This window comes from Lolium rigidum, chromosome 7 (assembly GCF_022539505.1).
Source record: "Lolium rigidum isolate FL_2022 chromosome 7, APGP_CSIRO_Lrig_0.1, whole genome shotgun sequence".
In the NCBI taxonomy this organism is placed as follows: Eukaryota; Viridiplantae; Streptophyta; class Magnoliopsida; order Poales; family Poaceae; genus Lolium; species Lolium rigidum.
The window spans coordinates 43,977,327-44,003,352 of record NC_061514.1 but is presented as its reverse complement, the minus strand read 5'-3'; the positions used below and the strand labels follow the sequence as shown (position 1 = coordinate 44,003,352).

The 26,026-nt window shown below is 47.9% G+C and overlaps 1 pseudogene; it reads left to right on the top strand.

Annotated features, from left to right (window-relative positions):
* Positions 1-24,951, top strand: part of LOC124671245 — a 41,456-nt pseudogene extending 16,505 nt beyond the window's left edge.
* The last annotated feature ends 1,075 nt before the right edge of the window (positions 24,952-26,026 follow it).

Here is a 26,026-nt window from a genome sequence, read left to right as displayed (position 1 = left end):
GGCTTGTTTGAGTACGTGGTCATGACCTTTGGGTTGAAGAATGCCGGTGCAACGTACCAACGAGCCATGAATTATATATTTCATGATCTGATCGGCAAGTTGGTGGAGATCTATATCGACGACGTGGTAGTCAAATCAGTCTCCATGGAGGGACACTTGGACGATCTACGGCGCGTCCTAGACCGAACTCGGAAATTCGGACTGAGAATGAATCCGAAGAAGTGCGCCTTTGGTGTGACGGCTGGTCAGTTCCTAGGGTTTCTGGTTCATGAACGTGGAATTGAGATCGGTCTGAAAAGTCAGGAGGCGGTGCGTACCATGCAACCGCCAACCACAAAAAAGGAGCTCCAACGCCTCATCAGCAAGATTAATTTTGTCCGACGATTCATCTCTAATCTGTCAGGACGAATCGAGCCGTTCATGGCGCTGGTGAAGACTAAATCTGATGATGAGTTTCACTGGGGGGCAGAACAGCAACAGGCGTTTGATGAGATTAAGCGGTATCTGACGACGCCGCCTGTGCTAGTTTCGCCCCAGCAAGACAGGCCGTTCTACATCTACTTGTCAGTAGCTGACACATCCATCGCTTCGGTGGTGGTGCAACTCTACGATGGCGTTGAGAAGGTCGTTTTCTACCTCAGCAGAAGGATGCTGGACGCGGAGACAAGATATCCTGAGGTCGAGAAACTTTGCCTCTGCCTGTTCTTTACCTCGCACCAAGCTTCATCACATCCTTTTGACGGCAGAGATCATCGTCATATGCAAGTCAGATGTTGTCAAGCACATGTTGTCGGCCCCTGTTTTGAAAGGCCGACTTGGTAAGTGGATGTTTGCGTTGTCAGAATTTGATCTCCGGTATCAGCCGGCGAAAGCAGTCAAGGGACAAGCGTTGGCCGATCTTATCGCTGAACGGATCGGTACCAATATAGCAGCACTATCTATACGTGCATGGACTATGTTCTTTGATGGATCGGTGTGTGACGATGGTTGTGGCGTCGGCATTCTGCTCGTGTCGCCTCGGGGGCAGAGTACTCCTTCTCCATCAGATTATCTGCCCCTTGCACCAACAACGTAGCAGAATATGAGGCAATACGTAAGGGAATGGAGTTGCTGCTGGAAGCCGGAGCTGAAGCAGTAGAGCTTTTTGGAGACTCAAAGTTGGTGATTAATCAGCTCACGGACGAATATAAGTGCGAAAGTGAATCGCTTTTCCCATATTGGATGGAATGCCGTGAGTTGATGACACAGTTTCGGTACATCAACTTTAATTGGGTCCCAAGATCCCAAAATGCCGAGGCCAACAATCTCGCACAGATGGCTTCAGGCTACATAGATACGGTTGACGGAGCAGAAGTCCAGATACAGTTCCTGGAACAGGATGATTGGAGAGCTGAAATCTTCAATTATTTGAAAGATTCGGCTCGGGGGGCACCTAAACGGATAAGATACAAAGCCATGAAGTATGTCCTTATAGGAGACGACATGTTCTACAGGACGTTGGAAGGGTTGCTACTCAAGTGCCTGGGACCGACTGAGTCTAATCGGCTCTTACATGAGGTACATGAAGGCGCCTGTGGAACGCATCAGTCGGCTCATAAGATGAAGTGGCTAATCAGACGATCAGGGTTTTATTGGCCCACCATGCTTGAAGGTTGCTTCAATTATTACAAGGGGTGCCAAGCGTGTCAGATGTTCGGGAAAATTCAGATGGTACCAAAGATCGAGCAATGAACCCCATCATCAAGCCTTGGCCGTTTCGGGGGTGGGGCATGGATATGATCGGCAAAATCCATCCGGCGTCGAGCAAAAAACACACTGTTCAAAAAATCGTCCGATTCAACGATTAATCACCCGATTAATCCCTATTCAGTGGTCACCGATTAGCCGATAAACTCATTTATCGCCCGATTAACTCATTTATCGCCCGATTAATCGGCCGATTTGCCTATTAATCGCTAATCGTCAACCGGCCGAGTTAACCCCGATAAGCGATTTCCTCAACATTGAAAAAACACGAATGGATTTTGGTTATCACAGATTACTTCACCAAGTGGGTGGAAGCCGTCCCTATGAAGAAGGTGAAATCTGAAGATGTGATCAAATTTGTGAAGGAACACGTCATTCATAGGTTCGGGATTCCTCAAACTATCACGGCCGATGGAGGTTCGGTCTTTGTGTCTAAAGAATTCAGGAAGTTCTGCGATGACATGGGGATTAAACTGATCCGATCATCTCCATACTATGCTCAAGCTAATGGGCAAGCTGAAGCGTCCAACCAGAGTCTAATCAAGCTGATCAAGAGGAAAATTGACGAGAACCCTAGGGACTGGCATGAGAAGTTGTCAGAAGCATTATGGGCCTACCGCATGTCGTGCCATGGAGCTATAAAGACTTCACCGTACCAGCTCGTCTATGGACAGGAAGCCGTATTGCCTTGGGAAATTACGGCTGGATCAAGACGTGTCACGTTTCGTAATGATCTCGACGTACCGAAGAATATGCAGCTTTGATGAGTGACACTATTGAGGACGCAATGTAACTTAGGCCGTGGTCGTTGGAGAAGATTAAGGAGAACAAAGCCAGGGTGGCTCGTGCCTACAATAAAAAGGTTAGACCAAAGGAGTTCCAAGTTGGTGATCTAGTATGGGAAGCGGTATTACCGTTGGGAACCAGGGACAAGGCATATGGCAAATGGTCTCCTAATTGGCACGGTCCGTACAAAGTTGTCCAGGCCTTGAAGGGTAATGCATACATGCTGGAGGAGTTGAGCGGCGAGAAGTTCCCAGTAGCTGTCAATGGTCAACACCTCAAGAAATACTTCCCAAGCATGTGGGATGACGGGCAGTAAGATGTGGGGGCCGATTTTAAATCGGCCAGTAAAAAATCAAAAATCACAGCCGATGCGTAGACATCGACTTGAGAAAACGTATGGAGATAACAGTATGCAAATGCAGCCGATGCACGGGCATCGACTTCAGAATAAGTTCAGATTAGCAAGTTAACGAAATCGGTTCAGACCAGAAACCATGATATGTGAGACGAATCTCCTAATGGTTGCTGAGGAGTTCAATTTGATGGTTTGGACGAGATTTAGGCCTACTAAGGCCTGTTGGACTGTGCGTTTAGACAACAGTTTGGCCTCAGATCATCGTGTGAGCCGATGTTTCGCTATCGGCTCTCTGTACGACAACTCCATTCAACAATCGGCAGGGTTGACAAGGAAGCAAAGTTAATTAAAGGATATTCTCTTCATTGATAAGGGGATTTCTTACAAAGAAAGAGCCGATTGCTCAGGAAAAGAAAAGGGCAAAAGCCAAGTACTACGACCGACCCCTAATCTAGGGGCCATTGCTGCCCTCGTCGTCGCTGCCTCCGGCGCAGCTGCTGAAAGGCTCCTCCTCAGAGCTTCCGTAGCCTTCTACGGGGGCCTCATCTTCCTCATCGTCGTCATCGCTGTCGTCGTCCCACCAGGTGCGGAGGCGCTTCGCTGGTGGGTAACCTTCGAGGGAGTCGTCGTCGTCGTCCTCCTCCTCCGCCTCCTCCTCGGAGGAAGTGAAGTCATCCCAGGAGAAGCGGTCGTCCTCGCTCTCCGCCTCCTCTTCCCCCTCGACGAGGAATTGGAGGTCGCCCTCTCCGTCGGTCAGGGATTTGTCATCTTCAGACCAGATGGAGGAATCGTGTTCTTCTTTGTCCCATGTCGTGGGGGCGAGAATATCGTGCGCCGCCAAAGAGCCCCACTCCGGTGTAGGCTCGCGGGATGAGGAGGAGTCAGAGAAGACCGATGAGGAAGAAGAGGAAGACATGGCTATGGGAGATTGGGGGTTTTTGGGAGCCGATGGCCAGAACAGAGTAAGGTGATGAAGTGGCAAACTGCTCAGAGCGGTTAAATAAAGGGGCTATGGTAAAAATTCAATGCCACAGCAGTTTCCGAGGAGGTGGTGCCCAAAGATAACGGTCAAAGCACGCGGACAAGTTGAGAAGACAGGGCATCATGATGAAGGATGCTGCGACGGTTCTGCTCTGCCATGACATGACCTGACGAAGAAAAAACAGAGTGATTTTGGAATTATCAATTCCAAAACCAGGGGGGCATGTGTTATCACCAGATTTTGGCTAAATCAGGAGGTGGGCCGAAAGAGAGATGGGCTTGGAAGACTACACGTGGAAGATCTCTGAAGCGGCCTCGCACGAAGAGTTTGGGCTAGATTGCCCGTGTATCTTTAATTATGGTAGATTGCATCTTAGATTAGAAGATAGAATTTTACCCGTGCACGGTTAGGTGCACGCCTGAATTAGAAAGTCCCCTGGACTATAAGTATGTATCTAGGGTTTATGGAATAAACAACAACCAACGTTCAACCAACCAAATCAATCTCGGCGCATCGCCAACTCCTTCATCTCGAGGGTTTCTACCGGTAGCAACATGTCTGCCTAGATCGCATCTTGCGATCTAGGCAAAGCACAAGCTCCACGTTGTTCATGCGTTGCTCGTACCGAAGCCTTGTTGATGGCGAGCAACGTAGTTATCATAGATGTGTTAGGGTTAGCATAGTTCTTCGCGTAAACATGCTATCGTAGTGCAACCCTTGCATATCTAGCCGCCCTCACACCTATCTCAGGTGTGGGGGCGGCACCCGCTTGATCGTTATTTAGTAGATCTGATCCGTTACGATTGCTCCTTGTTCATCAAGGATTAGTTTAATATCTCGCAATAGTTAGGCCTTACAAGGGGCTGGAGGATCCAGACGGCACGTAGGGTGTCGTTCGTTAGTCCTAGACAGGATGTTCCGGGATCAACCTCGTGTTGGTTTTTAGGCCTTGTCTAGGATCGACTTACGATCACCGTGCGTGGCCGCGAGGCCCAATCCCGAGTAGGATGTTCCGATTATGCGGTGAAAACCCTAAATCGTTGTAGATCTAATTAGCTTTATCTTGATCAAGCAGGACCACCATATATTCGTGCACCCCGTACGAATCATGGGTGGATCGGCTCCTTGAGCCGATTCACAGGATAACCTGAGAGCCGATCGAGGCTCGTATTTAATGTTTACGTGTATGCCATGCAGAAACTAAGCGAGGCATCTCCATCACCTTCCCGACCGGTATAGGTCAGGTGGCACGCCCTTGCAATCAGCATCGGACGTGTGACCAGAAGGCTTTGCGGGCCGTCGCTCGGAGGGACCTCGGCCAGCCGCAGCCCTAGGTTGTTCCCGGCTCTACGGTGTTGCCCGTCGCTGCCCGCCGGTGGGTTTCTGACGTCAACAGTAGTACTCGAGCAATCGGCTCTTCTTTTGTTCCCCCTTTCTTGAGCAATCGGCTCTTCATTGTAAAAACCCTCCTTTTATTAATGAAGAAGTATTTCCAATCAACTTTTTACCGATAGTCAACGTCAAACGATCTCCCAAAAGAGCCGATGGCATCGCATCAATCTCTACCATAAAAACACGAGTAAGGCCGAACCAGTTGCCCCTCCAAACGGTAACCTGCGACCTCCGTCTGAGAAAGCAAACTCAGATCCCCAAATCGCCGCCTGAGCAGTTCCAACTCATAGCCACCCGCATCCCAGATCTCGACCGCGCTGCCTCAGCTCTACAAAGACATCCAATGGCAGAATCATCCAATACCAACGCCATGGTCTCCGGTCTGAAGGTAATCCTTAACCTCCTCTCGCCATTCGAATCGACGTTAGGATTAATAGCAAACACCTGAGTTAATGTTCTGTTCCGTTGTTAATTTTAGGTTTCAGACATCTTACTGCCACATCCTTCTCTCGCAAATTCTATGTGCCTCGGTCCCCGTTCTTCCGAGAGTTCCGCCCTCTTAATTTCATGCGAGGCTAACAGAATCCCCTTCGTGAACCAGAACTTAGATCTATCTTCCTGGGCCGACTGCCTGCGAGCCTGGCCTAATCCTCCTGAAGGTTGGGTGGCATGGTACACTAGAGTATCCAAAACCCACTATGCTACCTGGGAAGCCATAGGGATAGCCGATGCCTTGTCTTTATCATTGTCCCCCCTTGAAAAGAACGAAAATATTCTGAAAACCATCGGCTATTTCTGGTCTGATGCACTGAACTATTTCATGTTTGGCCATGGCCCTATGACACCAACTCTGCTGGATGTGGCCATGATCACAGGCCTAGACATTGCATCCCCAAGCCCTTCTGCATTCAAACTGCCGAAAGTTCCTTTCACCCTTTCCTCCAAAAAAGAGTGTACTAGCTGGGGTGCCTACCTCAATCGTTATATGAAAACCAAAGGCCCTGTGACAGAGAGAGAGCACACAGCCTTCCTGAACTTCTGGTTGGAGCACTTCATATTCTGTGGCCCATCACTCGCCCCCACCAAGAATTACCTTTCCCTGGCCTATGAACTTGCCAAAGGCACTCAACTTGGCCTCGGCAAACTGTTTCTTGGAGAGGTCTATCGATCTCTTCAACTAATGTCTGTCAAACTATTCTCTCAAAGGACAGTTAAAACTGGAGGCCCCTGGTGGTTCATTCAGTTATGGGCTCAGCTGTACTTTCAGAGCCAGATCCCAGACTTCCCACCCTTGGCCACCTGCACCTTCCCAGATGCTAATGGAAAGGAGATCCGATGCACCAGCTATGGCCAAGCTTTGTATGGTCTCCCAGGCAGCAGGCTGATCCCTAAGGAAGCAACAGGGTGGTTCAAGATTTTCTTCCAAGGTTTGGACAACCCCCTATTCTTTCCCTATACTGAATCGGAGAACTTTGAGAACCTGGTCTCCTTCCGATTGGATAACTTTGCCGATGACGCTAGCACCCGGCATTTGTACTCTATCATGATTCGTCCTTGCTTTCTCCCAGTTGGCATGAGTACCTCAAACCGAATCATCAAGCCTGGTTATGAGTCTTACCAACCGGTAGTAGTAGCCCGACAGCTTGGTCTCTGGGCAGTGCCTCCACACTTCTTCCTACACCACCCGACAGCAAGCGTAGCCGAACCGCCCGACATCCTCACTGGCCAAAGGTGCTATACCTTCTTTGATGCTTTGGCCATTCCAATTCCCCACAACCTCCGTTTCACCTTCACTACCGATGATTTCGAGGCTTGGTGGTCCATGTGGAAGACCCATGCCTTCAGAAGGGCTCTAGGACCGCTGCTGAGACAACTTGATGCCGAGTATGATGTCCCTGCAGACCAGGTACCATTACTTATAAATTTCTTGCAATGGCTTCTGGTGATTGTCTGTAACCTGACTCCATCTTCTGGCAGCAACGAGATGGCCCAGCTCCCACGCAAGCCGATGGCTCCCCCTTCGAATTCCTTCCTCCGGCCCCGTGGTTCTCTTCTGCCAGAGCTCGCCGCCCCTGAAGAAAGTCATAATGCAGAGTGAGCCGATCTCACCGAAATCGGCCCCCAAGAGTAAAGCATCTTCGGTACCAGTTGCCCCCCGAGCCTCAACTCAGGCGAGGACGGCAGTGAGGAAGGTGGCTGCCAGAAAGACCTTGAAGCGCAAAGCTCCCGCCCAAGAAAGCTTGCACGTAAATTGACTTGCGCCTTGTCCACATTTACCTGCTTCCCCCGTCCTTTGCAACATGCTTGTACTTCTCTCTACAGACTTCCACCGAAGAGAACTCCAGCGGGGAAGCAGAGTCCAGCCAAAGGGATTCGAGCTCGGGCAACTCCGAGAGGTCCACTACACAGAGCCAGACGGGCTCGCCAGCGCCGGCTTCTAAGAAAAGGTTGATTCCCGAGCCTCCTGCTCCCCAAACCTCGATCAAATCAGGGTCACGCGTGAAGCGTCGATGTGTCAAAAGGGCTCGCAAAGACCCACGAGCTTCTCCATCAAGCCAGGAGGTCTCAAATGTAATTACCTTCCTGGTTTGTATTTCAAACCATCACCACTTGGATCGGCTAATTGCTTCCTTTTGCAGGCCAACGATACTTCTAGTGGGGACGTCGAGGAGGTACTGATGCCGCCCGCCGCACAAGACCTAGCCACCTCAACGATCGTGGCTGATCAAGCGGCTAACCTGGCCACGTCCACGAAAAAACCGATTGTCACAACATCGGCTGCTCCTCCTCCCTTGGGAGAGGTACACCCCCTTTCCTTGGCTCTATCACTTTCTTCATTGTATGCCAAACCCATTTTGTTTGTCTTGTCAGGTTTGTGATCTCTCGAGCTTGCTGACGTTCGATCCAGAATCCATCGAACCAACTACTTCCAAGGCATGTGGAGAGCCCAATCCTAGCACGGTCCAAGGTCCACTCTAGCGTCTCAAGGATTTGCTCTCTTCCTCAATTGAGACTCTGGTTGAAAATTCCGAGGAAGTCAAAGGCATCCTGGAAGATATCCAGCCCCATCTCCCTATGACACTGCAAGTGAAGCTTTGGCCAGCTGTGACTCTATCGGTCTTCAAGTCAAGGGTGCAATCGGCTCGTCAAAGGATTAAACTTCGCCACACCCAGCTTCCATTGAGAGTCGATATTGCAGACAAGTGTCAACGGCTCAACGAGAAGAAGGCTGCTTTGGACGCCAAGACTGACACTTCTGCCAATAGCGCCGAACTCGAGACCCTGCGCGAGGAACTGGAGAGCCTTGAAGAGAGGGTCAGGGTGACCAAGCAGCTTATCCAAGACAAGGAAGCCCTTATTGCCCGTTCTCAAGAGGAAGCAAAGGGCCTCACAGCCGATCTGAAGACCGATCTGGCTGAAATTCGTACCCTGAGCAGTCAGCTGGTGATGGGCAAAGACGAGGACGACGAGGCTGAGATTGCCGAGGTGGATCGCATCCGTGCTGACGCCCTTCATGCCCTCGGCGCGTTTCTTCAGTAGGGCCTTCAGAGACAAATGTTTTACTGAACTTGATCTTCTGAAGTCGATGACTCTGCTTCGGCTGTACTTGCTACATTTTTTTTACTGGCCGATTTTCCATCGGCCCCCTAATATTTTATTTCCCATGCGTCTGTCTATCTGATTATGTGCCCCCCCCGAGCCGAATCTGTCAGGTTACTGCGGATATCGGCTCTGCGGTTATCGATAGGACTATACCTGAACATCGGCTCTGCAGACATGACTAACGCCGACTTCCTCGAGCTCGTAAGCCGATGTAAACCCATACCCTAGCTTTCCGTCACCTGTTAGATCGACGCTGAACGCAGGCGGAGCGTATAGCAAGGATAATACGGGGCGATTGCTGGAATTGGCCCCTATCTTGATTGTATTGCTCAAAAGAGGCTTACATCTCGTTTGTGCCAACCGATGTCTCATCACCGGCTTTCCTCCGTTTGGGGCGCCATACTTTCCTTCGTGGTCGACCCTCTTCGTCCAGGGTTCGTTGAACTTCTGCGGCCAGATCAGGCCGCACCTTCCTTAGCGCGTGCAGGTACAACCTTTCGGCTTCCTCCAAGCCACGCCTTTGGGAACGGCTGAGTCCATCAGGGCACCACCTTGGCCGGTGGTATCTGTCCTCTTCTCCTTCACAGTCATCTTTTAACCCCTCGAGGTCTTCTTCCCGAGAGGAGTCAGTTTGCTCGTTCTTAGATGGGAGAGGCCCAAGTCGTTTAGTGAATACCATGTGAGCGGGTTCTGCGAAAAGAGCCGATGAGGTCGGCTTCGAGGATTGCTTTGACCTCGTCATACTTCTTCTTGAGCTCCTCGGTCAGATCCTCGTACGTGACTGGAGTGCCGTCCGCCATCTCAGATGTAGATGGTGAGGTGGTTGATGTCGAAGATAGTCCCACCGGGCGTGCCGTAATGTGTTGCGGTCGAAACCCACCGGCGAGCAGCGACGGGCAACACAGAGAGCCGGGAGCAACTTAGGGCTGCGGCTGGCCCCGGTCCCTCCGAGCGACGGCCCGCAAAGATTCCGGCACGCACGTCCGATGCCGATGCAAGGCGTGCCACCCGACCTATACCTCGGTCGTGAAGGTGATGGATGATGCCTCGCTTAGTTTCCTGCATGGCATACACGTAAACATTAAATACGAGCCTCGATCGGCTCTCGTGTTGTCCCGTGAATCGGCTCAAAGAGCCGATCCACCCATGATTCGCACGAGGTGTACGAATATATGGTGGTCCTGCTTGATCAGAATAAAGCTAAAGCGATCTACGACGATTTAGGGTTTTCACCGCATAATCGGAACATCCTACTCGTGATTGAGCCTCGCGGCCGCGTACGGTGTTCGTAAGTCAATCCTAGACAAGGCCTAAAAACCAACACGAGGTTGATCCCCGGAACACCCTGTCTAGGACTAGCAAACTACACCCTACACGTCGCTGGATCCTTCAACCCTTTGTAAGGCCTAACTATTGCAGATATTAAACTAATCCTTGAAGGACAAGGAGCAACCGTAACGGATCGGATCTACTGAACAATGATCAAGCGGGGTGCCGCCCCTACACCTAGGATAGGTGTAAGGGCGGCTAGATGTATAAGGGTCGCACTACGACAGCATATGATACGAAGAACAATGCTAACCCTAATACATCTAAGATAACAACGTTGCTCGCCATCAAAAAGACTTCAGTACGAGCAACGCATGGACAACGAATAAACTTGTACTGCCTAGATCGCAAGATGCGATATAGGCATCATGATGCTTACCCGGAAGAAACCCTCGAGACAAGGGAGTTGGCGATGCGCCTAGATTGGTTTGTGGTGAACGTGATTGTTGTTTATTTCATAAACCCTAGATACATATTTATAGTCCGTAGACTTTCTAACGTGGGAATAATCCCAACCGTGCGCGAGACAAACTCTAACTAACCGACACGTATCCTACTATGTTACAGATACAAGGGCAAACTAGCCCAAACTTTGCATATAAGGCCGATTTACGTATTTCTTCCATGTATATTCTTCAAGTCCATCTTGATCGCGGCCCGCCTCTGACTCGGTCAAATTCTGGTGATAACAGTTACTACTGCTGCGTTACTACTGCTTGTTTACTGTCCTGGGCAAAGCACTTTTCTGGTGTCGTTGCCACTGCTCATATATATTTATACCACTTGTATTTCACTATCTCTTCGCCGAACTAGTGCACCTATTAGGTGTGTTGGGGACACAAGAGACTTCTTGCTTTGTGGTTGCAGGGTTGCATGAGAGGGATATCTTTGACCTCTTCCTCCCTGAGTTCGATAAACCTTGGGTGATCCACTTAAGGGAAAACTTGCTCGCTGTTCTACAAACCTCTGCTCTTGGAGGCCCAACACCGTCTACAGAGAAAAGGAGGGGCGTAGACATCGTGGTGCCATCGCCAATGCACAAGAACCAAGGTCACACAAGAGGCTGAAGCATATCAAGCTGCGTTATCATTCGATTCGCGAGTACATCGAAGATGGAGAAGTAAAGATTTGCAAAGTACACACCGATCCGAATGTAGCAGTATCCGTTGACTAAAACTTCTCCCTAAGGCAAAGCATGACCAACACCAGAATGCCATGGGTGTTAGGTACCTTACAATGTAATCTAGATTATTGACTCTAGTGCAAGTGGGAGACTGTTGGAGATATGCCCAAGAGGCAATAATAAAAGTAGTTATTATATATATCTTTATGTTTATGATAAATGTTTATATACCATGCTATAATTGTATTAACCGAAACATTAGTACATGTGTGATATGTAGACAACAAGAAGTCCCTAGTATGCCTCTTAAACTAGCTTGTTGATTAATGGATGATTAGTTTCATAATCATGAACATTGGATGTTATTAATAACAAGGTTATATCATTATATGAATGATGTAATGGACACACCCAATTAAGCGTAGCATAAGATCTCGTCATTAAGTTATTTGCTATAAGCTTTCGATACATAGTTACCTAGTCCTTATGACCATGAGATCATGTAAATCACTTATACCGGAAAGGTACTTTGATTACACCAAACGCCATCTGCGTAAATGGGTGGTTATAAAGGTGGGATTAAGTATCCGGAAAGTATGAGTTGAGGCATATGGATCAACAAGTGGGATTTGTCCATCCCGATGATGGATAGATATACTCTGGGCCCTCTCGGTGGAATGTCGTCTAATGTCTTGCAAGCATATGAATAAGTTCATAAGAGACCACATACCACGGTACGAGTAAAGAGTACTTGTCGGAGACGAGGTTGAACAAGGTATAGAGTGATACCGAAGATCAAACCTCGGACAAGTAAAATATCGCGTGATAAAGGGAATTGGTATTGTATGTGAATGGTTCATTCGATCACTAAAGTCATCGTTGAATATGTGGGAGCCATTATGGATCTCCGGATCCCGCTATTGGTTATTGGTCGGAGTGAGTACTCAACCATGTCCGCATAGTTCACGAACCGTAGGGTGACACACTTAAAGTTGGATGTTGAAATGGTAGAACTTGAATATGGAATGGAGTTCGAATATTTGTTCTGAGTCCCGGATGAGATCCCGGACATCACGAGCAGTTCCGGAATGGTCCGGAGAATAAGATTCATATATAGGATGTCATTTTATGTGAATTAAAATGTCGCGGAAGGTTCTATGGAAGGTTCTAGAAGGTTCTAGAAAAGTCCGGAAGAAACCACCAAGGAAGGTGGAGTCCACATGGGACTCCACTCTCCATGGCCGGCCAACCCTAGTGGGGGAGGAGTCCCAAGTGGACTCCCCCTTAGGGGGCCGGCCAACCCCCCATATGGGAGGTGGAACTCCCACCTCTAGTGGGAGTCCTAGCTTGGCTAGGTTTCCCCTCCATATGGAAGGTTTTTGGTTCGGGTCTTATTCGAAGACTTGGAGACCAACTCTTGGGGTTCCACCTATATAATGAGGGCCAAGGGGAGGGGGCCGGCCACCTAAAACACCACCAAGGTGGCCGCACCCCATAGTGGCCGGCGCCCCCCTCTCCCCAAACCCTAGCCGCCTTGCTCCTCCACTTCCCGCACGCTTAGCGAAGCTCCGCCGGACTTCTCCACCACCACCTACACCACGCCGTCGTGCTGTCGGATTCAAGAGGAGCTACTACTTCCGCTGCCCGCTGGAACGGGGAGGTGGACGTCGTCTTCATCAACAACCGAACGTGTGACCGAGTACGGAGGTGCTGCCCGTTCGTGGCGCCGGAACCGATCGTGATCAAGATCTTCCACGCGCTTTTGCAAGCGGCAAGTGAACGTCTACCGCAGCAACAAGAGCCTTCTCTTGTAGGCTTTGGAATCTCTTCAAGGGTGAGACTCGATACCCCCTCGTTGCTACCGTCTTCTAGATTGCATCTTGGCTTGGATTGCGTGTTCGCGATAGGAAATTTTTTGTTTTCTATGCAACGTTATCCTACACATGGCATATCACACTTTTTCTTGTACCACTTGGTGGATCCTGGCTGAAAAATATCGGGGAAACCGATCTACGTGGCACACTATGTGCATTGACTACAGGTCCCACCGGTAAAAATTCACTTAAAACCTTATAATGGCTAATAATTGCACAATATTCCAAATAGGGTACTAGAATAAAAAATTGTTAAATACTCTAATGGCAACCTAGGAGGTATCCACTCTTAATTTTATTCTAATTTCGATTTTTAATGTGGAACCAAAGAATGCATAAAGAAGAGTGCATTCATTCATCGTCGTCTTTGGTTGCAGTAATCTTTGGGACGAGTCTAAATCTCTACTACTTAAAAAGAAGGAACGTGTTCCCCCTTCTCCCCCTACTTTGGTCGTCCTTTCGGTCGTTCTCCGAGCCGACAGTTGGGCCCAACTCAGCACCATCACATATCGCACGTACCTGGAAAACCCACGCCACGAGAAAGAAGAAAGAGAGGCGACCAACAGCGCTAGGGTTTGCTGCCGCCAGCCCTTCCCATCGTGTTGCGGTGGTGCAGCCACCGAAACGGTTCCTCCTCCCTCATCTCCTGCCCCCCACATCGTTCCCCTCTCCGCCGTTAAAGCTCCTGCTCCGTCTCGCAGCCCCGGGACCTCGGCGACTGATGGACTCTCCTTTCCCCTCTTGACCATGGACGGGTGAAATTAGAGCACTGGCAACCCCGGCGTCCCCGATCATCGACAACTACATCAAGACCCTCATTTACGTCGTCACAAGGTATGGCCTCATGTACCAATCTCCTTCCCGTACTGATATGCCTCACACATCTGTGATGTTCGATGAGATTTGTACTTTGGACAACTTATGCAAGGTACTACCAGAAGGTTCCTTCGGCTACAAATTGCTGATGAGATGAAACAGCGTGGGTACATGAGGTCAAATCAATGGACAATGTTGGAGACATTAGCACCTATTGAGGTTAGCTTCCGAACTCTGCTATAGCTGAATGACAAAATTATGTCCACACTATTTTGTTTCTGCGTACATTTTCAACACATACAGAAAAATAAATGCTTACATGTTGTTCATTTTCATACTGATCGATCTCTTACTCTGTCAAAAAGCGGTTCTACCCAAGCAACAGCTTTGGGTACCAGCAGAAATTCTCACGCCTGATGTTTTTATGTTTGATATTGTAGGTTGCATGCTAGCATATGCTATCCGAGTGCTCCTCCTTATTACCCACTTCCCCGCTGACAAGGTGGGGACCAAGCGTGCGGATTGTACGAAGAAGATGAATCATTGGGTGACAAAGGAGGTGTTCCCCAAGAGTGGCAGCGATGTTGTTGTAAATGTGCAGCGGAGGCAAGCACGACTACTACGGAATCTGTACCTCCTGGATTGTTTTTCTTGGCCTTTATTTTCCAGCCTTGCAGCTATTGAATGGCTCGCTCTGCGAACGGAATTGCTCTCAACTTTTGTGTTTGCTTTTTGCATGGCAGTACTCGTGAGCTTTCCTCCTGGATCGATTGAACCAAGTATGTATTATCTTTTTCGGTAAAGAAGTATGTATTATCTGCTATCTCACAATGCCATTCTAATTATTTTATGATCTTGCTTCACCCAATCGTTCACTTATTTGGTGCATTAGAGAACTTGCATCTTTTAATTCAACAAATATGCTTATCCGTCTAAACAAGGTTTCCATTTGATATAGGTATGGCTTGTCGGGCTTGCTCGTCACATACGGACTCAACTTAAAGGCTCGGATGTCAAGGTGGATATTGAGCTTCAGTAAATTAAATTAGAGCTTTCCGAAACCTAGCTCGATTTAGGTTTGATTAGTGAAGACCTGCATATCTATTTCATTCTTAGGAGGTTTTGTTTTTTAATACAACATCCCATTATTTTTCCCTGTGTTGTTTGCATCAGCAGTGTTTGATGCCATCTAACCTAAGCTGATTTGTCTCATAATTTGATTTGAGGAATCATATGATAGTTTATCCTGATTTTAGCAACCTGATTAGACATAAGCAACATTGTTTTTGTCCACGATGCAACATTAGTGAATTCTCGATTCTTCCCCTTGAATTTGATTACCTGTCTCGACGGCCGTTGTAATTGTTTTTTTATTGCACAGAGGTCAAGTCCCTAGAAAATGAAAATGAGCCGCTGGAGATAAACAAAAAGGATTTGAACGGAAACATGGACAGTTAAGGGAGGTTGCTTGATCTTGATGTCGCCTCTACTTTATAATTTATGAAAGCAAAAGTAAGATCCTTAAAACTAAAAGTCATCCAGAGATCATTTGACATGCTTGAAAGAATTTGTGTTACAGATAACTAGAAGTTGAATCTCCATTGTTTTATTATGGTTTCTGAAGTTAAATAGGATATTTATTCAGACTATATTCCATTTTATTTTCTTGCATTATATATGATTTTCTCATGTAACTCGTTTTAACAGCACCCCTTTTTGCATATTTCAGTTCATTACACCGTCATGTTAGTCATGTACTAGGAAATGATGAAGTCACTGCATTACTGAGTACTCTTTATTGATTATATTTCAGTTAGTGCCTTGTTTCACGAATGACATGAAGATGAGAGAGCAGCAGATCAACAGATTAGTGGAACTGAGGGGAGTCCAACAAATGCAAATGCTCGAGGTAATTCTGGTCCTTGCTATTTCATCTCTCTTGTACCTTATTCTTAAGCCTCATTTCATTGGCTTCATTTTAGAATATATTTTTTGGGTTGCAAAATATATGGATGAAAGGTCATAAAAGTACTACATTCGGAGTCGCTTGCTAAGATACACAACTACCATAATTTAATTGTTTTAAATTGCAAGACAAATCAGTTTATACGATACCAAACTGTGGTTGTTATTTGTTACATGTTGGTTCAAGCATTTTCTTGGGTGACTCACTGCCAAGGTGTTTAAGATGTGCTATGGTTGATTGGTGAAGCTTAATGTTTATAAATTTTTCTCGATTTGTTCCTCTCGCTGAACGTCAAGATCATTCTGATCCAGCGTGACAAAGGAACAATTCCTAAAGGAATGGCCCAACGTGCCATCTGAACAAGCGGACCGGAGCAAACCGTGAACACAACGAGTCGTTTTAACTTGGCGGTGGCACATCGAGTAATTATTTTGTAACCTAGCATAGCAACCAAGGGTGAAATTGGAAAAACAATGTCGAACGGATGGTTCCGCTCGCTCGTCGGAAATCGATGGGTGATCGGGGACTCGGAAGGCCCTTTCGGAAAAACAAACCAGTATGATGTTATTTTGCCATCCAATGGCTCAGTAGAATGGCTCAGTAGAAAAATGCAGGGTCATTTGCATCAATGAAATAGATGGACGGCCTAAATAGAAAAACTGACAAAGGAGATAAGGCTCTCTCCGTCGTCATCCTCTCCGCGGATATCACATCTGATTTTCCCAGGCATAGGTTTGGAGCAGCGTCTGCCTTTGGGAGGAGCAAGGCCATGTGTCGTGCGCCGTCCTCAAGCCGTCCACCTCGAGGAGGGGCTTCATCAGGCGGCTGGGAGGCCTCGGGCACCAGAGCCTCCCAGATCTCCATCACATCCGAGCTTTCCTTTCTCTCTTTTAGAGCGTCGGCCTGTTTTTCTCTGTTACCCTCTCCCCATATCTCCCGATGAGCATCGTCCTAGGCTCCTGTTATTCCTTATAGGCTGCTTTGGTTGGCTTTGTATTTCATTGGCGAGCCAGGTTATGAGTAAGAAGATTCGAGAGGGCAGCGCCCATCGGCGTTAGACATTAGACCGGCCCAGCCGTGACAAAGGAACAACGCCTAAAGGAATGGCCCAAGCATGCCATCTCGAACAAGCGGACCGGTGCGAACCCGTGAACGCAACGAATCGTTTTCACTTGGCGGTGGCAAATCGAGTAAGTATTTCCTAACCTAGCGTAGCAACCAGGGGTAAAATTGGAAAAACAAAGTCGACGGATGGTTCCTCTCGCTCGCCGGAAATCGATGGGTGGCCGGGGATTGGAAGGCCCTTTCGGAAAAACAAACCGGTATCATGTTATTTTGCCGTATTATGTAATATGGTGGAAGGGTAAAATCGGAAAATAAAATGTTAGAAGAAAATTTTGGCAGTAAAGCTTAGCTCCTTTATTATTAAGGTATAGATTCATCGATTATGTCATTTTGAAGCATGATATTCTGGTGCAAACAGATAGTTACCTGATTTATTTAGTGATAAGTTCAATCTTAGAGATTTTGGTGCAGAATATCAATTATTGATGCCTACTATTCATGTATCAAGCTTCGAGATTTGGAGGTTCTCATTTTGAAGAGCTTCATTAGCTACAATTTTCACAGAAGCTGAACTATGATAATTAGTCAGCCATGCATCTCCGATGATGTACATCAACTATTTACTATATATGTACATTTTTTGTAGTTTGAGAATTTATATAAATAGCTTATCATCCATTGTAATATCTACAATTGTACAAAGTTCAGGAGATATTTCTTTTTCTGAAGACTCGTCTAATTTTCCATATTTTCTTTCGTTTCATAGGTGATTGTGTAATTTTAAGAACTTTTATGTCCTAGCATTTTATTTATTTCATTGGAATGTTTAACTTCTATGTCACGAGTGTGCACCTGCGAACTGGACGAGCAGCCACGCGAAGAACTTGGTTTTGGACAGCGAACATTCCCAAGACAACATCAACATGAGATGATTTGAGTTGAAGAGATCAGCTGGGTTGCCAGCTCGCCTTGCCGCTGGTGGCTCTCCTACAGTAGCTCGGATATCTTCACGTACATTATTTTTATATAATGTGGCAATCAAAGATACTTTGAGCCCCGTGGCAACGCACGGGCATTTGTACTAGTAATCTAAAAGTCTGAGAGCAATCAATATAACAATTGTTTTGGTGATACTCTATATGATTGGTCGTAAATCACTCCCAATTAATTACTTCTAGCTAACAATTAAGCACTACCTTTCCTGAGGAGATAAGCGCTGAAGGAATCAGAGGATGTCGTTGGCTTATAAAACCACAACTTGCACCTTGTTGGCTACACACAATCACAGCATAACAAGTACGTACGTAGTATAGATCAGTGCAGCCGATCGACGCTGACGTCCAATCCAAAGTGAACATTCGTGCTGATTCTGTGCTCTGTGCTGCTGGTTGCCGGGGTGGCCCGCGGCGGCAATTTCTACCAGGACGTGGACATCACGTTTGGTGATGGGCGCGCGAAGATCCTCGACGGTGGCAACCTCCTGACGCTATCTATGGACAAGGCTTCCGGCTCCGGGTTCCGCTTCAAGGATAGTACCTGTTCGGCCGCTTCGACATGAAGATCAAGCTCGTCCCCGGCAACTCTGCCGGCACTGTCACCGCTTTCTATGTAAGAACGAGGCCGGGCAGGCACACGAGCAAGCGCACGAGCATCGGCGCATGTACTGACTCGTGTTCATCTTATGTATATGCAGCTTACGTCGCCGCCGCAGGGGGCGCACCACGACGAGGTCGACTTCGAGTTCCTGGGGAACGCGAGCGGCCAGCCCTACACGGTGCAGACCAACGTGTTCAGCCAGGGGCAGGGCAACCGGGAGCAGCAGTTCCACATGTGGTTCGACCCCACCATGGATTTCCACACCTACTCCATCGTCTGGAACCCCACCCATATCCTGTAAGTACGGAGGCAGATGAGTTTTTCCTATCATGTGTGTGTACATCGTCTTCTCAACGTAGAATCTGATACAGCCGACGTGCACGATTGGGACCTGGCAACGGGCGAGGTCAGAATCTCACGCGTTGGTTGTTGCACCGCGATTAGCGAGTAAAATAGCGTTTAGCGAATACGGATCATTAAGTTTTTTCCGATGAGGAGATACTCTTTTTTATACGGCGCATGCTCGTACGCAAGTGGGCTGGAAGTTAATGATGAAGCAGTTACTATGCGTAGTCCATCTCCTGGACAGAACAGTTCCTTGTACATCTGCCTCGTACATCTGTACCCAGCAAAAGCCTCCTTTACTCCTTCTCCATCCTAAGATCCTGACGATCTTCTTCCTCCTCTAGAGCTTGTTCTTCTCCTGTAGCTTCACACAGCCGCACCACCGTGGCTGTTCATCCGGCAGCAACCATTTGCGGCGGTAGCGGCTCCTGCAGAAGACATAACATCCGCATCCATGGATTCCATGATGGCATCGCCTGGGTGGGCGATTTGTTTTTTGCTTAGATCTTACAAGGGATCCATTCCTGATTTGTCTTTGCCTAACATGTCTGCGGTACTTGTTTGGATCCATCGCAGCCTGCATTTACCTCAAGCTGATGTTGCCCCCCCTTATCCTGATTCGGTCGTATTCGGGCTGGATACTGAGAGGCTGGATACAGTGGCGGAGGAGGAAGGGGATGCATCTTCTGATTGTACCGCCCCAGGTGAAGGGAGATTAGATGTTGATGCTACGCCGGCTGAATGGTACCCAAGAGAGAGATTGCCGAACGGTGTTCCAAAATCTGCAGACGAGACTGGCTGGAAAAGGAGGTAAACCATCCGAGAAATCCTGAAATCTCTGAAATTAGTTTTGCAGCAAACAGTTGGCCATCGCATGGGACGCACTGACAGCATGATTTTACACTGTAGGAAACGGCTAGGATCCATCCCTGACCACAGAGCTACAAGCGTAGACAGAGTTACAGCCCTTGAATCGGCTTTCACCGGCTTCGCGGAGAGAACTACCGATGCTGTTGTCACGCCTTCAGTTGGCACAACCTTTGATTCAGTGGCAGAAGCTTATGAATTCTATAATCTCTATTCTTGGGAACTAGGCTTCGGTATTCGATACGCAAAGGCTCGGCGAAATGTTGCTGGGGGGAAGTGTATGCAGGAGATTGTGTGCTGCTGTGCGGTGAGAAACCTTTGCGTCTTGATACGTCTCCGACGTATCGATAATTTCTTATGTTCCATGCCACATTATTGATGTTATCTATATATTTTATGCACACTTTATGTCATATTCGTGTATTTTCTGGAACTAACCTATTAACAAGATGCCGAAGTGCCAGTTCCTGTTTTCTGCTGTTTTTGGTTTCAGAAATCCTAGTAACGAAATATTCTCGGAATTGGACGAAATCAACGCCCAGGTTCCTATTTTCACACGAGAAGGACCAGAGGGGGGCACTGGGCCCCCAGACCATAGGCCGGCGCGGCCCAGGCCCTGGCCGCGCCGCCATATGGTGTGGCCACCCCTTTAGCCCTCCTGCGCCGCCTCTTCGCCTATTTAAAGCCTCCGTCGCGAAAACCCTGAGGCGTTCGACGAAACCCACAGAAACCTTCCAGAGCCGCCGCCATCGCGAAGCCAAGATCTGGGGGACAGGAGTCTCTGTTCCGGCACGCTGCCGGGACGGGGAAGTGCCCCGGAAGGCTTCTCCATCGACACCGCTGCCATCTTCACCGCCATCTTCATCACCGCTGCTGCTCCCATGAGGAGGGAGTAGTTCTCCATCGAGGCTCGGGGCTGTACCGGTAGCTATGTGGTTCATCTCTCTCCTATGTACTTCAATACAATAATCTCATGAGCTGCTTTACATGATTGAGATTCATATGATGATGCATGTAATCTAGATGTCATTATGCTAGTCAAGTGAGTTTTACTTATGTGATCTCCGGAGACTCCTTGTCCCACGTGTGTAAAGGTGACAAGTGTGTGCACCGTGTGGGTCTCTTAGGCTATATTTCGGAGAATACTTATTCACTCGTTATGAATGGCATAGTGAAGTGCTTATTTATACCTCTTTATGATTGCAATGTATTTTGTATCACAATTTATCTATGTGCTACTCTAGCAATGTTATTAAAGTAGTTTTATTCCTCCCGCACGATGTAATGGTGACAAGTGTGTGCATCCGTGTTAGTACTTGGTTTATGCTATGATCATGATCTCTTGTAGATTGCGAAGTTAACTATTGCTATGACAAGTATTGATGTGATCTATTCCTCCTACATATGCATGAAGGTGACAAGTGTGCATGCTATGTTAGTACTTGGTTTAGTCTTTTGATCTATCTTACACTCTAAGGTTACTTAAATATGAACATTGAATTGTGGAGCTTGTTAACTCCGGCATTGAGGGTTCGTGTAATCCTACGCAATGTGTTCATCATCCAACAAGAGTGTAGAGTATGCATTTATCTATTCCGTTATGTGATCAATGTTGAGAGTGTCCACTAGTGAAAGTCTAATCCCTAGGCCTTGTTCCTAAATATCGCTATCGCCGCTTGTTTATCGTTTTATCGCGTTACTACTCGTTGCAATACTACCACCATCAACTACACGCCAGCAAGCTATTTTCCGGCACCGTTGCTACTGCTCATATATATTCATACCACCCGTATTTCACTATCTCTTCGCCGAACTAGTGCACCTATTTGGTGTGTTGGGGACACAAGAGACTTCTTGTTTTGTGGTTGCAGTGGTTGCATGAGAGGGATATCTTTGACCTCTTCCTCCCTGAGTTCGATAAACCTTGGGTGATCCACTTAAGGGAAAACTTGCTGCTGTTCTACAAACCTCTGCTCTTGGAGGCCCAACACTGTCTACAGGAAAAGGAGGGGGGCGTAAACATCACGTCTCCTTCCATTCTAACAATCCAGACAGACTACTAAACATGGATATTTTTTTGTGTTGCAGGGTAAACCAAAGCAAGATAATTCTTCATCCATTCGTTGCCAATGCCCTTCGATGATTCGTTTGCTACGTACAGAAGATGGGGGGTGGTACATAAACGAGTTCAGAGACGGGCACAACCACCACCCGATGAGTACCTGCGCTGAGAAGGTGCACTTCCCATCCCACAGACACATCGACCAATACACCAGGGAGATGGTTTCTCAGCTTAGACAGAACAAATGGCCCATCACAAAGATGACGAAAGCCATCTTGAAGCAATCCTTCTCGAGATTGCTTGAATTTTTCTCACTGATTTCGCGGCTGATGATGGATTCCGCTGACTTAAGCACAAGGCTACCTTTCATGCCTAGGGTGGTTTTTATGAAAGAAATAGATGGCTCCGCAAAGGTCGTGTCTACACCGTTGAGGCTTTGGCTTCCTGCTGGGATGCCGAAAACCTTATGAACATCGCCTGGCCAAAACCTAATGCTTTTCCTACCATCTATTGGTCTGATGCAGCGGCCCTCTACGTCTACGCGACTCATTAGCCATGTACTGAACCTCAGGTTCAGTCTAGTTAGAACAGGTAACTGCAAGACACCTCCAAAACCAATCTCCTGAACTAGAGTGCGCTTGTACTCGTCCAAAGAACTGACCATTGCACATACTTTCTGTGGCGAAGAACGAGATGTCGGGCTAGGGACCGCCGGGGGGTCCGTGATCATCCCCTGCGGCGTGGAGGTGCTGTCCACATTGGAATCCATCTGCAAAACATATAGTTACCTATCTGGAACATCAGTGAAATTCGGTGCAGCAAATTTGGTAGTACGCAACCAAAGGGACACTGTACCTTGCACAACGCAGACCCACGTCCCTCTACGCCATTGGAAGGGATCTAAGCTGCTTCTCTTTGGTCCAACTGCTCTGTGAAGGAGCCTCGCTATCCTCTCCCGCGAGGACTGCCTTGTATTTACGAGCCGCGAAGCAGCCGCTCGGCCGACTTGAATGGGGAGAAAGTAGTTGGCGCCCAAACCTAACCAGTCATTTAATTGAGCTAGGAGATACATGGAGTACCTGCCTCTCCAGTTGCAAGCGGGCAGTGTTACAGATTCGAGAAGCTTGATTGGTCTCTGCGCGTATCGCCATGGGCAGCCTTTAGTTAATGACATGCATATACTTCAACTGTTCAACAGAACAAAAGTAAATGCAGCTAAAGCGGATCTGCATGTGGTGCTGCATTATTGCACAATCATTTTGGCCGGCCGGCATGCTTAATCACACTGGGTTACATAGTTGTACTACATACTTCGTCCGTGGGTAAACTTAGGCTAATGCGAAAGATACAAACTACTAAGACTACCCACAATGGGAGTATCATAGGTAGTATCATGCATTCCATGCATGCAAAATGCTGATGTGGCAGTGCAATTAAGGATGAGAGAGAGGATAGTAGTATCATAGGTAGATACTGTATCATAGCACATACTACTAGAAAATTTAATCTCAAGTAAATCTTGTACACATATTTGCATTGAGATTCTACAAATTAATTAATATAAGGTGACTATGATACTAGTATATGATACCATGCATTGTGGAGATAGTAACATGTAGTAGTATCATACGCATGATACTTCTATATGATACTATGCATTGTGACTAGTCTTAACGCTAACACTAATTAACTAGAGGCTAATGACAGTTGCCTCGAATGGAGAAGGAATTTCTCTACGTAGGCGCGATTGGAGACTCATGTGCAAGCGCGCGGTGAGATCCAAGGGATATCTGACGTAGCAGCCATCTTCAGGACAGTCTCGAAGGATCAGCCGGCCGGCTTTGCTAGTCTTCAGATCATGCGTGCTACGACGACGCACAACGTCAGGAAGTTGGTGATGGCGACGAGCCAGATCTTCTTAAGGTGAGCGTTGTTGTCCAGGAGCACGACGTATGGTGCGGGCATGAAGAATCTACCCCACCTTGTACTTGTTCTCCCATTTCCAGAAGCTGCATCCACCGGGCTGCAGGGGGAGAACGGGGGATATGAGCAACAACTACAGATTTGACAGGAAATAAAAGTGCTGAAAAAGCGTGGCTGTTGAGATTCTTACGCCCTGGTTCTCGCATTTGTAGAAGTGCCTTCCAGGGTTGGCCGAGGTGCCTGAAACGAACCAAACAACCTGCCCCAGCATGGCAGAAGGGGCATCGGATGAGTGGGAGGTGCGATCTCTCCGACGAGGCCATGCGCCGGAGCCGGGGCTGAACTGGACTGAGACATGTCGGAAGGGCTCGGCTGGCGAAGGATTGAGTGGGAGAGATGGTGACTGAATGGCTTGGGGATGAACTGCTTCTTCCTGGCGAGTGAGGTACTTGCAGCTTGGGAGTGATTATGAAGGCGACTTGCTATCTTTGGTACAGATGACCGTTGGAGCAACTGAAGGCACCGGTCCACCTGCACCTGAGTTATTGCACCGAGCCTGCGCGAGATACGACGAATACGAATTGTCTCTAAAGATGGTGAAAATCAGAAAACGCGTTTACCGTTTAATACGTTGCTAATCTCCAACTAATGAGCGTTCGCGATATCGACCTCGCCCGTTGCCGGGTTCCGTTCGGTATTTTCGCTGATACAGCTTACTATCCCTATGCTTCCAGGTTCTACGTGGACGGGACGCCGATACGGGAGCACCGGAACTAGGCGGCGAGGACGGGGGTGCCGTTCCCGACGCGGCAGCCGATGAGGTGTACGCGAGCCTGTGGGACGCTGAGGCATGGGCAACCGAGGACGGGCGCATCAAGACGGACTGGTCGCGGGTGCCGTTCGTGGCGTCGTACAAGGGGTTCGCGGCGAGTGGGTGCACGTCGCAGGATGTGGCGGCGTGCGCTAGGTCCAACGGCGCGTGGATGCACCAGGAGCTCGACACCACAGCGCAGGCCCGCCTCCGGTGGGTGCAGAAGAACCACATGATCTATAACTACTGCACCGACACCTGGAACCGGTTCCCGCACGGCCCCCCGCCCGAGTGCGCCGCCGCCAAGTAGGATTGGTCGTCCATGCATGAAAGTAGATTTTCTTGCTATTGAATTTGAGGGTGTGTGGATCCAATGGTCCGTAGAGGTTTTTTATGGTTGGGACCAGGCAGTATGAGCCGTCCAACCAGTTGATCCAAAGTTCTCGATTTACCAATACTAGCAGATTCGATGCAAAACAGTTATCTTTGGTTTACAAACAATCCCGCATGCGCAGGATATTTTCAGTACAAGCGAAAGACATGACCATGGGTGTTGGCGATGTAAGCAGGGCTCAGTAGTACTTCGATGACTCTACTGTTCAAGTTTAATGAAACGACAGCATTCCGAGAGAGAGAGAGAGAGAGCACGGCCAGCATGTGGTGCATCGGTGATCCTGTCCCCCAGAGCTCCCACGCCACCTTGAGCGGCCGCCGTCGGCCATCGCCTACGCAACCGCCATCCTATAGCTACGACCAGGGATTTTTTTCTCGGCCGGAATATCCGAAATCTCGCCGAAAACCGAACATTCCGTTACCCACCGAGAAACACTGATACCGGCCAAAAAATTTCGGGTTGATTTGAATTTAGACTAGTCTGTGATAAAGAAATAGCTTGTATAGTGTACATACTAGAGAGATGGTTGGGCGCGGTGGCTAGACATCCACGAGCCTCTGTTTTACTTCGTCTTGAGTTCGAATACCCGATGCGCAAATACTTTGTTTTTATCATTTTATTCTTCTTTTTTTGCTTAAAAAGAAAAAATGTGGTACATGTGATTCGAACCCATAACCTACTGCTGTTAAGCTGAAAGGTATTGCCACTGCTGTTAAGCTGAAAGAAATAGCTTGTATAGTGTACATACTAGAGAGATGGTTGGGCGCGGTGGCTAGACATCCACGAGCCTCTGTTTTACTTCGTCTTGAGTTCGAATACCCGATGCGCAAATACTTTGTTTTTATCATTTTATTCTTCTTTTTTTGCTTAAAAAGAAAAAATGTGGTACATGTGATTCGAACCCATAACCTACTGCTGTTAAGCTGAAAGGTATTGCCACTGCGTTACGTTATCAGTTATGTGTAAGTACGGTAGAAATTTATCTGTTTCA